Genomic DNA, 15,193 nt, shown 5'->3' with positions numbered 1-15,193 from the left:
ACTCCACAATTTCACAAGCGTGCGAGGCCATGCCCCCCGCGCCGGGGGATGCGAGGGGAGCCGGTGTAAGCAACTCACTCCGCGTCTCGCAGGAACTCGGTGGAAAAAAGCCATTCGGCTGAGCCCCGGCCAGCCAGGCACTGCACGGAGCTCTGCTGAACAGAACTTCGAAGGGAACAGCCCAGTGCAGGAAGCCAAGACACGACAGACGCAGGGAACCGAACTTCGGGCATTTTGTAATGCCGATTCTGTCACCTTAAAAAACATTGTCAGTTGACTTGCGTGCGTTAGGTTCTGGGTTGTCGAACTTTTCCAAATGAGCTAAAAGAGTTCCTAAACGCCAAAGAAACAAAGATACCCGAAGGACAGACCTGGAGCGCCGGGCAGGTGCTGTCTGGCGGTCTTTGAGAGCAAAGAACCTAGGTCTGCCGGAACTGCGAGAGAACCAAAATAAGGTGTTAAAATTAGGTGCTTCGTCAGCTATTTCTAATGAGAAACAAGACTGAGTACCACATCTGTAACAACCGTAAATCAAGGCAGTATTGAAAGTTCAATTAACAACATCTTCTCATCTCTAACAGCCAAGTTTGGACATACTATTAGCAAAGAAATCATAGATTTTCTTGTGCCTGTTTCAAGCCTGATATATATAGGTACCTGAATACACGTAGATGCCCTGAAGCGAAGAGGCACCGAAGGCTACGAGGTTTTGCACAGGGCCAGATTCTGGAGCGTGAAGACTGCGGCAGCATTTGCGAGGCAAGACTAACACTTATGGGAGTAAGCACTCAATGCTGCGAGTAAAGGGTGGCATTCCCCGATGGCTCTGGACCACGGTCTCTGTGAAGTCTCGCGTTCTCTCACAGCGGAACTGCCTGCAACACAAAACCATTTCAAAGGAAGTTTTAATTGGAACGAGAATTCAGACTGAGAAACTTGAAAGAATATTCCCTCTATGGGACAAAGAGAAATTAACTGAACCGAATTTGTTTTTATAATGCTATTTAATGCAAACTTTCCAATATTAATTTTTTTTTTGAGACAGGCCCCTAGCCAAACTTAACTATAACATCTAGGAATAGTATCTATAGTCCAGACAAATCACAGTCCACCGATCACGTACACATACATGGTTTAGTATTCCGTTTTGCAGCGACATTTCCTGATATTTAGGAATCATTAGAGTTTACTGAGTCTCTGACCCGCTGTGTTCTTTGCCAGTCTGCATCTGATGACCTTTCTCAACAGTGGCCAGTTTGGAAAGCATTCATTCTGTTCCTTCCAAAGCAGACTTATCCCAAAAACTTAGCCAGGGCTAGAGCAAGCCGCCCATTTTAAACGGCAGAGATAGCCACTTTGAGCGCCTGTTCGAGAAAACTAAAAATATTTTCTCAGCATTGTGCAGACAGTTACCTATTTTCACGGGAACTGCTGTAGCAGTGGGCATGCTTCTTTAAGGAAAGATAATGCAGGCTGGTTCAGAAAAAGGTACAAGATAAACACCTCCACAAACTGAAGAGTGCATCCCGTCCATGATGCTTGGACTTTTTTTTTTGCCTTTTCTTCTTTTTTTTTCCTTTTTTCTTTTTTCTCTTTACCTTTAATACCACAGTTTGTTATTTACTTCCAGACACCAGCTCTGCTGAAATTTGGCTGTGGTGTCAAAGCCGAACTCCCTTTAACGACTGAAGCGTGCCCTGATCTAAATACAACCGGAGGGCAGGGCCCTCCGTGAGGCAGGGAGACGGGAGACCCGGGTCTTGTTCCTGTGAAACCAGGGTACGTGTACACGACCTGCTCAGGTTTCCAGCCTGCTAACCGTTGCCTTAATGAAAAGTAGACGGTTTTTTTCCAAGTAATTAGAGATGCAGGAGGCCTACAGCGCAATCGTTAAACTGAAGTCAGTGTAACCCAGTTTCTTAGCGCAGGATACATCTGAAAAGAACGCCTGCGCCTCATTTTTAAAATTCGTTACTATTTGCATTTCAGTAATGCCTGAGGTCCCATTCAGGGGCTGGAGCCCCATTGTAGCAGGCATTGTGAGCGCACACAATGAAAAGGCCACGCACAAAGACCTTGCCGTTGAAGGGCTGCAGTCACACTACTGAAAAAAAAAATCCAAACCCAAAAATCCCCCCAAAATCCCCCCAAAAACCCAAAAAAACCCAACCCCCCCAAAAAAATGAAAAAAAACCCCCAAACCCCCCAAAACAACAACAAAAAAAAGAAACCCCCCCCCAAAACCCCAACCACCCAAACCCCAAAATCCTGGATATACAAGAACCACATTTTACATCCTTAAATGGAAACCCATCCCCTCCTGCATGCTTGTCCGGTTCGCAGTACAACCGTCCTCGCGCAGCAGGCTCGGCTGCAGCGTCTCTTCTGCTCTCCAGGCAATTTGTCAGCATCACCGGTAACGAAGGTGCCGCAGGCGGCCCCAGACCCTGTCGCCACCACCGCGCAGGCATATTGACATTGCCGTCACGGTCCCAAAGACGACCTCCTCTCCAGCTCCACCGATGACAACTCGAGTGGTGCATTCTGAAGTTGCAAACCCCTTTCTTGCCGATACTCCTTTGAGATACCACATTTAAAATTTTACCCTCACTTGCCACCCAATGACTTCTGTCATTTAGTTTCCACAACGGCACGAGAAGCTTTTTGTGATATGGCCCTTGTTGGGTGTTTACCGCAGGAGCCTAAGCAGGGGATTTCAGTACCGAGGTGTCCGACAAGAATTGCCAGACAGCACGTGAAACGCAAGCACTCTATAAATGAAAACGCCTATCGTTTCTCCTTCCTGGTGCGTTAAAACGGGGAATATTAAACCACACAACCATATTTAATTGTTTTGAAGACACTGTTAATCTAGCAGATTGTTAAATGAAGAAACATAGCAGACCTGTTATTTTTAACAAAGCAGCGTAAGATTTATGGTCCAGATTTAACCACAGGACATAGGAAACTGGAGAGAAAAATGTGAGACATGAAAATTACAGTTGTAAAATACGCTATGAAAAATAAAAAGTAATGGAAAGAGGCAGCGCTTGTGACAATTTCATGTAATAGGTACATTCCATAAAATTGTTTCTATTTTAAGGTGCTTAATTTTGAAACGATGTGTGCCAAATAAAATGCAATTAAAACCGCCTCGAATCCTCAGAAGAAATGAATAAACAAATACCCATAAATCATTCTAAAAATAAGATCCGGCGAGACCAGCTTTTAATGGCCTGCGGTACTGATACAGAAATCAGCGGCTCTCGTGTTGCAAGAGGTTCCTGGAACGGCGGAGGCGGTGCCCCTAACATGCTGTACAGATCCTGACAGCGTTGAAGGCCCCTTTAAACGCTTGCGCTTACCTTAAGCCCTCAGAAGAAACTGAAGATGGAAAACACCTTTCTCATCCTGCATGACCAGTGTGTGGAGGGGATGTGCTCTGCCTTCAAACTAATTGCCTCGACGTGAGGGACAGACTTACTTGAATTACACCTGCGTGCCGGAGGTACGGGAGCTGCCATGTGCTATCCACACTGATTTTTGCCAGCGTTTTTCTGGTTGGAAAAACGCCCGATTTACACTTTTATACGTCCGCCCTTCTGGACAGCGGGGAGCTGTGCAACCTCCTCGTATACACGGACAGATAGATGATCCGCGCCTGTCGATAACCAGTGAGGCTGCGCGGTTGCTAGATGCACAGAAGTGGCTGCTCACATGCTCTCAGTAATTTTTCCACCAATAAGAGCAAGAGCAATTACTGGCTTCTGGGAATCCGCACTCAGAGGTCTTAAACAGAGATTGTATTTGCCAGGGATTTTTTTACTTTCCATTTCCCCTTTTATATTGCATTGACTGGGCAGAACACGACCTTCCACTGGGAAGCACTGAATCCGAGGACATAAGTAACGCCAAAAATGCCATCCAGTACTCTCTTTGAAATGGAAATCTCCTCCCAGTTATGCAAAATGGGAGAGATGCTATAACTACCACGACCACAGAGTGGCTGTTCTTTCCGTAGCATTTATCGTAAGCTAAAGCGTGGCAGCATGTTTGAATTTCTGGAATTGTCAAAGTAAACCTTTCTCTTAGGGCAGCCAACCAGGCCTGAGGAACTGGATTTCAGTAACATTTTAATTCCCAGGACTTCGTAACCAATGAAGGGCATAAGTAATGGAAGTATGACAAATGTTGCAGCGCTACTCATGTCCTAAGATAACCATTTAGGCACAAACATTTATTACTTCCATAGCCGAGTACTGCCCAACAAGACACCCGTGAACATACTAGAACACCTTCGCTTAAGAATTGCGGAGATCAGTCACATTTTACAAAAATAGCACATAAAACAATTACTGCAAAGAACAGGGAACCAATTCTCGGTATATTAGCAGGTAAAGTTAAACTTCTCATGAGGAGAGGGGCGGCAGAGAAGAGGAAGGTATCAGAAGGTCTGAAGTCCCCTGTGAGAGTTCTTTTGTGAAAAGCAGTGCCATGCACGTTCCCTTACTCGAGAGGAAAATTACACTGGGAAACGTTGGGGCTTTAGCGTAACGGCCACCCTGTCACAGACAGACACACCACGTAATTGAAAGTCTCCTTCTGGCCAGGAGATTTACAGACAAACCCTTCAGATATCTCTGTCTTTGAAGAAGTTTGCGGTTGGCCGAAACAAGCGTGCTGAATGCATGGCTGACCCTCCCCTCGCCCCTACCAAGCAACAAAAGACTTCTTCCCAGCGAAGGAGACGGCTCTTCGCACCCCACGCCGCCAGCTGCCTGGCTGCACCTTCTTTTCTGCTCCTTTTACTTATCGTTTGTGCACATCAGTGAAACGACTACCGTCCATCAACCTACTCCAGAGCACATGCTACGTAAATTTAACCCGTGGCAGCCTAGACAAGCTGTTGATCGACAACAAAGGTACTGTGAAGCCTTCTCGTGAAGGCCAGGCCCTCCACGAAGCAGCTTGATTCATGAGTAGTCCCACAGAGCCGTAAGATTAGACAGAACGTAGTATGAACCAGATCGGCACCTTACCCTATTGCACGTACACCTCCCGTCGGCTTCCCCTGCTTGACGCTCTTCCTTTCTAACTTGTTAACGAGTGCTTTGGTTTTACTCACATTCTTACAGAAATCTTTGGGGAGGGGATGACTGCAGAGAGAGAAAGTGAGTATTTTTTCAGTACTCTGATTCCTTTTCTGCCATCGATTAATGAAAAACAAAAAGTTTCCATAAGGAGGGAGGGAGGTTGCGTACTTAAGCATTCCCTTAGCTCTTGAACATCATGAATATCAACTATCCTGGCTTGGTTCCCTAAAACCAGAAAAGACCAAGGCTGCACCACAGAAACAAAAAATGAGGTGTAAAAAAAATCAGTAATACCCCGTTGAAAGACTGTTCCTTAAGCAAGCCAATGAGAACGCCTGATTCAGCTCCAGTTTGCAGCTGCCTTCTCCGAAGGGTTATGATGCTACCTGATTACCTCCCAAAATACTTCAAGTCGATCATGTCAGTAGTTTTTGTTACTTCCATTTCCTTGATTCTGTTACGAAAGGTCATTCCATGTCACAAGAACAAAACCAGCCACTTGAGGACGGTTGCCAGTAGTGCCTTTTGTCAGCATTTCAATATTGACCGCAGCTGGAACCCCAGAGACACCACTGTTCCTGCAAACTGCCAATGGCTCAAAGGGCATCTTAACCAGGACCATGTGAAGTTGCAGGCTATATCCCACCCCCTACACATCAGCTTCGCATTATATTCTGTCAGTGTCTATAAAGAAAAGAGGCAAACAGTTTATGCCGCTATCTTTGCATTAAATGCATCTTGCATTGCAGCTGAAACTGAGTACTAAGCAGACACTCAACCTCAAGCAGACGCAGCCTTATGGCCATTACATTCTTGAGCTGAAAGACATAAAACCAGCCAAGAGAAAACTGGGCTTTATGAGGAATTTCGACCCTCTAGCAATGATCCCTGCACACTGCTGTTGCAGTTGTTCTCTCCCAATGGAATAATTTAAGCTCCAAGTCAGTTTTAACTCTCTTCTGCTAAGTCCCCCCACAGTTAGGACGGGCAACTCTAATTTAAGGAAGAAACCACCACCCCCCCCCCCCCCCCCGTAACCTCCACGCAGACTCAGCATACAGACGACTCACCTAGAGCGAAGGCAGAACTGCGTGCAGTTCGGGAAGGACTGCCGGAGCTCGGGAGGGCTAGCACATTTTCGGCGTTACGCGACTCCGACATCGGGCCGCTCCCTGCGTGGCAGCGGTGCTGCGTAGCTGACACCTGGACGAGCGTGGAAGTCTGTAAACCTACAGTGAGGACAAAGCCAGCTTTCTCATCAGGTCCTTTAAGTGCTTGAGGTTGCTCTCCATTAAAGGAGCACCCACTTCTTCCTTGTGTGCAACACGTGGGAGCTGTGCTGCGGCAGACGAAAACGCCATCCATCCCACCAAGGTCAGATGCAAACTACTCTTACCTGTTACGTCTATTTGAACTGGGATTCTCCAGAATGAATAATTACGATAATAAGGAATTAAATGTTCCTTCAGTCCAATATCGCAGCTAAAGAACCTATATATGCCATCATGCAAAATTAAGTCAACGCCAAGAGTAAAAAGCTGAACTGAGACTCTGCGATGAAGAGCGTGCAACGTAAAGGAGCTGTCACTATGGATGCGATGGCAGGACCGGGCCGAGGACTGTTATTTCTGGACCACCCCAATTCTGGATGAAAGCAGGCAAGTTATCTGTCGCAAATAAACATACCAGAACCACAGCAAAGTGCTTTCAGTAAATCTTATGGATACTGACCCATTCAATAGGTTTCACCTAAGAGAACCCCGCCTGGATCAAAACAGAAAGGAGAAGGAGGTTTCCATGTCACCCCTCCTAGCAGCCTTATCCAGGCGTAACTTAAAAACGCCAGATGAAAGTAAGTACTTGGGAAAATACTGATGGCGTAGGAGAAACTTCAGTAACTTTATAGGTAGCTGCAGCCAGACAGTTGAAATGCTAGTATTGTTTTAGGATATGCACGTATTGCATATACGCACCTATGTAATCACTTCCTTCTTAACTCTTTTAATTGACAGAAGACATTATTAAGCCTCTATTTTCAGTATGGAACACGTGACTAAATTGGAAATAGATAATTTTTATTTGGAAAGTCTCACGCAGAGGCGGTAACACTGCTGGAACTTCCTAGGTGTTGTTACTACAGATACTGGAATACGACTGCTTAATTTCAATGAAGTTGGACGTTGGAGAGCTTTACTTTTCAACTGGGGGTGGGGATGGCTCATTCTGCAACTTGTTCGTTTGGAATCATCATTATTTAGGTATGGAAGGAGTGTTCCTATCTACCATCTCCAGAAACCTTAACGGTCTATCTGGAGTACTATCAGGCATTAAGCCAGAAGAATTGGCCATACTGTTCGTTGAGTTTTGGGATTCCCACCCCCCCACCCCAAATATAGATGGGCTTGTAATAGGGAAAGAAATTGCTACTGGTGGATTTTTTACATATTGCACTGGTCCTTACTTGGAGCAGATGGTGAAGTCACAGTCCTACTCTAGCACTATCAGTTGTATTTTATCTAAAATAGAGAGTTTTATGCACAAAACCACTGAACCTACTCTGGCACGTATTCTGTACTGCACGCTGACCCCAGTGCACAGGGAAGGATTTTCAAAGAAGTTGAAAGAGGTTTGACCTAAGGCTCATTTAAGTGCCACACTCAGTTAGTGTTGAGGCCATCAGGACAGAGACACCCAGCTTTCTTACGCCCTCCTGAAAATCCCAGCCACGAGCTTCAATCTCTTGCACCGAGTACGCAGATCACTCAGATTCACGCACTTCACGGGAAAGCATTCAAGCAGGCAAGTATTGCCACTTCGACTTGAATTTGCCGGGGCACTTCCAAATCACTTCCATTTCCAGAGGGAATTAAAACAGGTGCTTTGTCTCTGCAAAGCAGCTTAAGCTAAAATCCTGATACCACTTGCTGCTCTCACATGGGGTCACGGTCGTTAAATATTTAAGCCAAAACAATGATAAGTTGAGATGAGAGAGTAGCAATGTTTAGCCCCTCCGGACTCCCACTTCTCCACACTCTCGCTATGAGGATCCATCTGCTTTAAGAGATCGACATAACCACAAGGGACGACTCGAAACACTGTTTAAAATCCCGAAGCTTAAATGAAAATGAGAACTGAGCTTCTGACCTTACCTAGGGTCGCCTTACCACGTCAAGGCTGGGGTTATTTCCAGGGCAGCATGTGAGAGCTTTCACTGCGGCTGCTTGAATAGTACTGTGCCTGTGGATTAATGGATGACTTAGGCTTCTCATTCTTACCAGCCTTTGCAATTCAGGAGAACACACAGAGGATTTCTTCGGAAACAGCTGAAGTAAAAAGACAAAAGTAAGCTAACCTCCTGACCTGTAAAATAACCGCGTAGAGAAATCCATTCAGCATAGTTGCTCGCTCTTTCTGGGAAAAGGAAAAAAAGGGTTTTGCAAGAGGAAACAATAACTCGTGTTCTGTTTAAGAGGGGAAACTACCACAGCAATCTGTTTCTGATGAATTTACATGGGGTAGAAGAGAGAGTAAATCCACCAAGGACCAAGCAGCGATGAAGTGTGTCATAAGCAAGGACTGAACAGATTTAAAGCCAAGGACTTCCCCTGTTCTTACTGGCATTTAAACCAAGGAAATGCTCAAGTGAGATGGGGAAGCAGCTTTTTAGAAGATAAACCTCTTCCTTCATCATTGGCCTTCTGCTTTCCAACCTCTAGCAGATGAGTATTTTTTCACTCCAGGAGCACCAAGCAAATACCAAGCTCCAAGGAAAGTGAGGTCTGCTCTGGGTTCCTAGGAGCTCCCTGCAAAATTTACATTCTGAACCTCATGTCTGTTGAGAGCTGTCATGAAAAAGAAACACAAAATCCTGTTGGCTGACATGGTGGTGGTGATACTATTCAACACACAGTCAGACACAGAAAACGGCAAATAAGAGTATGGCAACATGAGAACGGCCAAATGCATCACACCAAACGTCGTCTAACCCAGCATCTTGCCTCTGCGAGTGGCCAATAGCCGAGGAAGATTTAATAACTGCAGCAAGCGTCTCTTGAGACCGCGTTCCCAGCTGCCAGGCTGAGGAAAGGCTGAACAGTGGCAAAAGGAGCAGTGATTTCGAAATGGCATTCGCTCTTTGCTACAGCATCTCACAAACCCACTGGCAAGAACGCCCGCTCTCTGGCCGGAGAGCCACGCTCACACCCAGGCAGCAGCAGCCAGCAGCTCGCGTGCAAAGCATATTCTCTAGCATAGAAGCTGGTATTTCTGCTCAACTTCTAGGCAACTTTTAACAAAAGTGCCCCTGTGCTCGGCGCTGGTGAGGCCACACCTCGAATGCTGTGTTCAGTGTTGGGCCCCTCACTCCAAGAAGGACACTGAGGTGCTGGAGCATGTCCAGAGAAGGGCGACGGAGCTGGTGAGGGGTCTGGAGCACAAGTCTGGTGAGGAGCGGCTGAGGGAGCTGGGGGTGTTCAGTCTGGAGAAGAGGGGGCTGAGGGGAGACCTCATCACTCTCTACAACTGCCTGAAAGGGGGTTGTGGGGAGGGGGGCGTTGGTCTCTTCTCCCAAGTGACAAGTGACAGGACAAGAGGAAATGGCCTCAGGTTGCGCCAGGGGAGGTTCAGGCTGGATATTAGGAAAAATGTCTTTCCTGAGAGAGTGGTGAAGCACTGGAAGAGGCTGCCCAGGGAGGTGGTGGAGTCACCATCGCTGGAGGTGTTCAAGGAACGTGTGGATATGGCACTGTGGGACATGGTTTAGTGGGCATGGTGGGGTTGGGTTGGTGGTTGGACTTGATGATCTTACAGGTCTTTTCCAACCTTAGTGATTATGTGATAAGGAGAAGTAGCAGCAGCTTCCTCCATCCTGTTCGGTGCTCGGGCGTGGAAGGGGGAGACCTCTGGCCGCTGGGACTGCAATATGAATGCACACATTCGGCTTCCAGTATATAAATCCCAGTGAACTTAAAGGAGGCTACTCTGCAAACTTCAGTTCAGGTGTGTGACAGAATTTGTCATCACCTTAGCGTTCTCCAGAGCTATACTATCACACAAGGGCTGCAACATCAATATTTTCTCCCTCTCATGCTTGCCCAGAAATCCCCAGGACAGCATGGGATGGCTGAACGTTCTTATCTGCATTTAAAAAAGGATTAAAACACTACATAGAGTATTCTTTGAGGACTGTTCTGGGTTGATTTCATTTATGTTCCAGTCTGTTTGCAACCAATTGCAGGGCAATATCCGAAAATTCACCTCAAGTTAGTAGTGTAGTTCCGCACAGGTATGCATATATATACACACATGAAAGTATATAGGAAAATAGGTATAAACAGAGTCTCTCTTCATCACTTATTGTTTCTTTTCTGTTAGTCAAGCCCATCACTGTTTATGGCATAAAACACAATGGACATGCATATATGCATACAACCTTGTTACAAGTAGGAATTGTCAAAATAAAATTGAAAAGCTAACCGCTGAAATTCCAAGGTGACGAGTCAGCCTCTACTAAAACTCCTCGCTGCAAAAGCGGTGAACTATATTCACACCGGGTAGACACTCAGCTCAGAGTCACCTGGAGGGAGACAGCAGTCCCGTCTGGTAACTCCTCCGCCTCTCCTTTTCTCTGGAAAGATGACGTTCAACTCGGATCAATCCTGTCACCAGTTTGGCAGTGCAGCTACCAGCAGGTTTTCCAGCACAGCTCAAGGGCAAAACGAGTATCTGAGAAAAAACAGGAGCTAGGAACGCCAGTCCAGCTTCACCATCAAAGTTAGGGATCATAAAGCCAGCTCTGTTCCTATAGTCAAGTAGTACCAATACATCCCAGGTAAGGGAAGTGCTCTGTGCAGGTTTATGCCAGTTTGGGATTTTCCCCCCCTCTCTCTGGGTTTTTAAAGCACAGCACTTGCACTTTTGTATGGTAACTACATGGAAAAATACTTTAAAAATATAGTTATTTACTCCACTTAATTGGTTTGCGCACCTTTACCCAGACTGGAATGCTTGGTTGTGTTGGCCCCTGTACCCTCTGGGTACACCAAGTGCCCTACAGCATTGTCTGCCCCAGCAACTTACAACACATTGTTTAAAAACAATTGTTTAAAAAAACGTTGTTTAAAAAAAATTGTTTAAAAAAACCATTGTTTAAAAACAATTAAAAATGGCAAAACATCTGAAGACTAAGCAAACTTTACTCATGTCCCATGTAATTTCTAATAGGACATCACGCTATTGGTATCAGCATAATGAAGGGTTATCAGTCTCTCGTCTTTGGTTCACAAACAGTACTCAGACAGCAGGAAGTTATTGCAAAGTCGGGGATACTTACTCGTCAAGGTGATGAAAAGCAAATACATACCCGTTACGAACAAAAGGCTCGCCGGATCCTTACCCCCACAAACATTTCTCCACAAAACCCCATTCAGATGTTAAATATTTCACAACCGAAGTCACAGTACGTTTTGCAGTTCCTCAGCAGTGTACCATTTTCAGCTGATGCCAAAGCCTTGTACATCAGGCTTATAACTTACTAGGCTTTATCTGCGTTTCTTCCCAGCCGTTTCATTCAAGTTCAGTTTAAATTCAGAGAGCTGCTACAATAACCAGGAACAAGGGACCTCATTTTTAAATACAGCTGTAGTCTCAGAAGTTTGTTGTCTTCTGATGTTCTCATTTCTCCACTCTGCTGAGGGAGCCTGAGAAAAGCGGGAGAGAAGAATGGGGAAAAAAGCAATTGCCCAAGCACTGGAACTAATCAAGGCTGATTGCCAGCAGGTTCCTATCACATGCCTGCTTGTGAGCACTGACCGCAGCTTTTCCTTTGATTGGAGATGGCAAAAGGCTCTTTCTCAAGTCTCGAGTTGTGTGCAGTAAGGTGCAAACTCATGCAACGGGTGTCATTTGTAGGAGCTCCGATACCGGCGTCCCGTTATCAGGTTCGGCTGAGTTCAGCCAATTCAGAAGTTGTGGAGGAACATGAATAACCAGGAGCTCATAAGGCAGCCAAGCATTCTGCTGTTTTGAATGGACTTTAAGTAACAATGAAGCAAGTACAATTAAAGCATATTCCTTACCTTCCAGTTCCCAACTCCAATTTGAAATCTCCGCCTTTCCAGGGTCTTTCTTCAGCCTCCCCTCGGCCTCCCAATCAGTGGAACAGGTTTTGACTTCAGGACAAGTCACAGGAGGAGGTCCAAAACTCAGGTGTAGCATTCAGCCTCAAATGGGTAAGTTCATCTACCAAAATTCAAGAGAAATTTAAAATATCAGTAACTGCTACCACCTATTTGTTTCACTCCCTGCCATCATCACTCACCCAGCTTTCCCTTGTCAGATCCTGAGCAACAGTACAATGTCCTTTATTAAAATAGCCAAATAATTAGAATTCGTAAATTTGGATTCTTATTAGCAAAGAACTGCATCTTAAAGAAAAAAATGTATTTAAAATCTCAAAGGACGAGAGGGGCTTAGCCAATCACTATTCAATACAAAATGCCTTTGGAAAGTTCTCATCTAACGATTCTTCTAGAGTGCCACGTAGCACGAGACACGCAAGATGATCCTTTTAATAATCTATTCATTTGCTCTTTGCTCCCTTGCTGCTTTGTTGGAAGAGACACTTGATAGCACGGTCTTTTCATAGGTTTCATTCTACGCTCAGCTAGAACTTCGAATTCAGCACGGGAGAAGGAGGGAATTCAATGCGCTGGGCAAAGTCCGAGTGCCAGCTTACAGCTCGCTGACTCCACATTCGGAACAGAACAAATGCTGCCGCAGGGAACTAACCAACGCTTAAGGTCCCTCCCCCTCAATTTAGGGGAATAGTTTTTATCTTTGCTGTGCTTCCATTCATTCAAATAGAAATAAAAGTAACTCATAAACATGGGGGGGGGTGGAGGGGAAGGGGGCAGGCTTACAAGACAGATACAAATTACAGACCTATACACAGTCACTGGTACAAAAATATAACAGAAAGTAGAAATCGTGTTTCAAAGTTCCCCCAGCTGTTCCCCAGCTGTGGAAAATGTTCCCCCAGCATTTTCCCCAGATGTGGAAAATGCTCCTTAATTCTACCAGCAGCAGGACATCGGCTGATCCTTTTCACTTACGACTTGCACAGACCACTGATTAAGACACATCAGTCAAATAGCCGAGCCCTTCAGTCTTGTTCTTCCAGTGTAATAGCTTTGGAGCCAACTTTGCCGAACGAGGTTGTCCGGCTCCAGCTGCTGGGGCAGGTTCCAGATGAGCCAAGCAGGGGCATGGCAAAGACAGACAAGAGGCAGTGGAAGAAAGGAGCAAGGAGATGAGGGGTTACAGCCAGCCAGGTACGTGAAGGAGGAAGCCAAAGACAGGTAAATGCTTCCTTTCATCTGGAAGGAGGGGAGGTTGGATACTGCCGCAGCCAGGGGAAGCAAGAGGAGTCACCGCTGCTGGACGACAGAGCACTGCTACCTGAAGCATCCTTTTCGTTCTGCATCAGAGCAGAGATCTTAATTGGAAATATGACAGGGGCAGGTGCTGTAAATCTTCCTCCCTGTGTACCAAACAGCAAATAAAGTGCCTTTCAGTCATCCTCAGCGTTGGCAAGTCTCAGGGGACGTGGTGTTTCTAACTGCCCTAGATGAAACACAGGCACAAAGACTTTCAACTTTCCTTCAATAAAAATCAAAAGACTTTCTGAACTTCAGGATCACATGTTACAACATGAGCAGTTAAACTTATAGGTGGAAAGCCTAAAAAGTGAACACATAGAATACTAAAGCATGACTGGAAATCTCAATACTTTTTGGTCCTTCTCAGTTATTTTAACTTGCTTCTCGAACCCTTTGGGCTAGCAGTAGCATGTTCTGGTAACTCCTCTTTGATCCTTTGCAGTACATTAACTCCTCGTCCTTTGCAAATGGTAAATTACTGTTTCGAAGCATCCCAAGTACTCTTCCTCAACCAGGAAGACGCCTTCTCTTTTCAATGCACAGGAACGAATGCAATGCAGCACTGCATCCAAGGTAGCTTCATGTTAACTCACTTTTGGCTAGAAGTCCAGCTGTAGCAACATAAAGACGAGGTAAATCAGTCTGAGCTGAGGTTCAGACTGCAGTGCCTCAGCTGCTCACAGCACCACACTCATCCAGCTGAAAACTAGCACAGGAATCTTTGCAATATCTTGCAGTCAATTGTGCGGCCGCAGTATAGGCATTCCCTTCTAGACATACAAGGAATTTCTTCTTACAGTAGTCCAGGGAAACCGCTAACCAGCCCCTTCCCTCTCGCAGATTGCTACAACGTGCAGAAGTCATGCAAAAATGACTTATGGTGGTGATCCACGTGGGTTGGCACGCTCCAAGTTTTATTCGAATCTCAGGTTTTACTGAATCCGACACCTTAAAGACAAATATAATAAGTAGTGCAGGGTTTTATCTATTTTTCTTTACAACTGTGTAAAACTATGTATTTCATATGATTTAACCAGCAAAACCACTCATCAGCTGAGGTCATTTAAAAGATTTTCAAGTATTAGACCGAGTTTATAGAAAAGCTTTCCTAAGTTGAGACCATAATGAAATCTGAACAAAGCATATATGCTCCGTGGTTTAATTGTGAGTATTTTGTGTAGTTCTAGTTACTACCAACAAGCGGTGCAGGATAACATTTCATTTTACATAAACCAGGTTCTGTAAAGATAGGAAGAGACAAACGTTCGAAGAACTTCTTGCATGCAGACAAGCTTGCAATTGCACAGACGGGCTCCTCAGCCAATCTCTCTGTATCAAATTCAGTCCGTGAGTGCCGACCTGATATACAAATACAACTCTGGCTAGTGTAAAAAAATGGCGCACATGCAAATTTGGCACATGCCCATGTAAAAGATGCTATTTGCTTAGTTGAACACTGAAAATACAAGCAGCAAGTATTTCCACAGTTACCTTAGACACTGGCTCTTGAGAAGATGGCCCAAATATTAGTCTTGGGAACCGGCTGAATAACAGATAATGAAATTGTGGATTCCATATACATGAAGAGCACAAAATCAGCAGACAGATTTGCACACAACGGCTCACCTGAATACAGAACGGCCATTATGACCAACCTCAGGC

This window comes from Gavia stellata, chromosome 19 (genome assembly GCF_030936135.1).
Source record: "Gavia stellata isolate bGavSte3 chromosome 19, bGavSte3.hap2, whole genome shotgun sequence".
NCBI classification, from domain to species: Eukaryota; Metazoa; Chordata; class Aves; order Gaviiformes; family Gaviidae; genus Gavia; species Gavia stellata.
Note: the sequence above shows the minus strand (reverse complement) of the source record.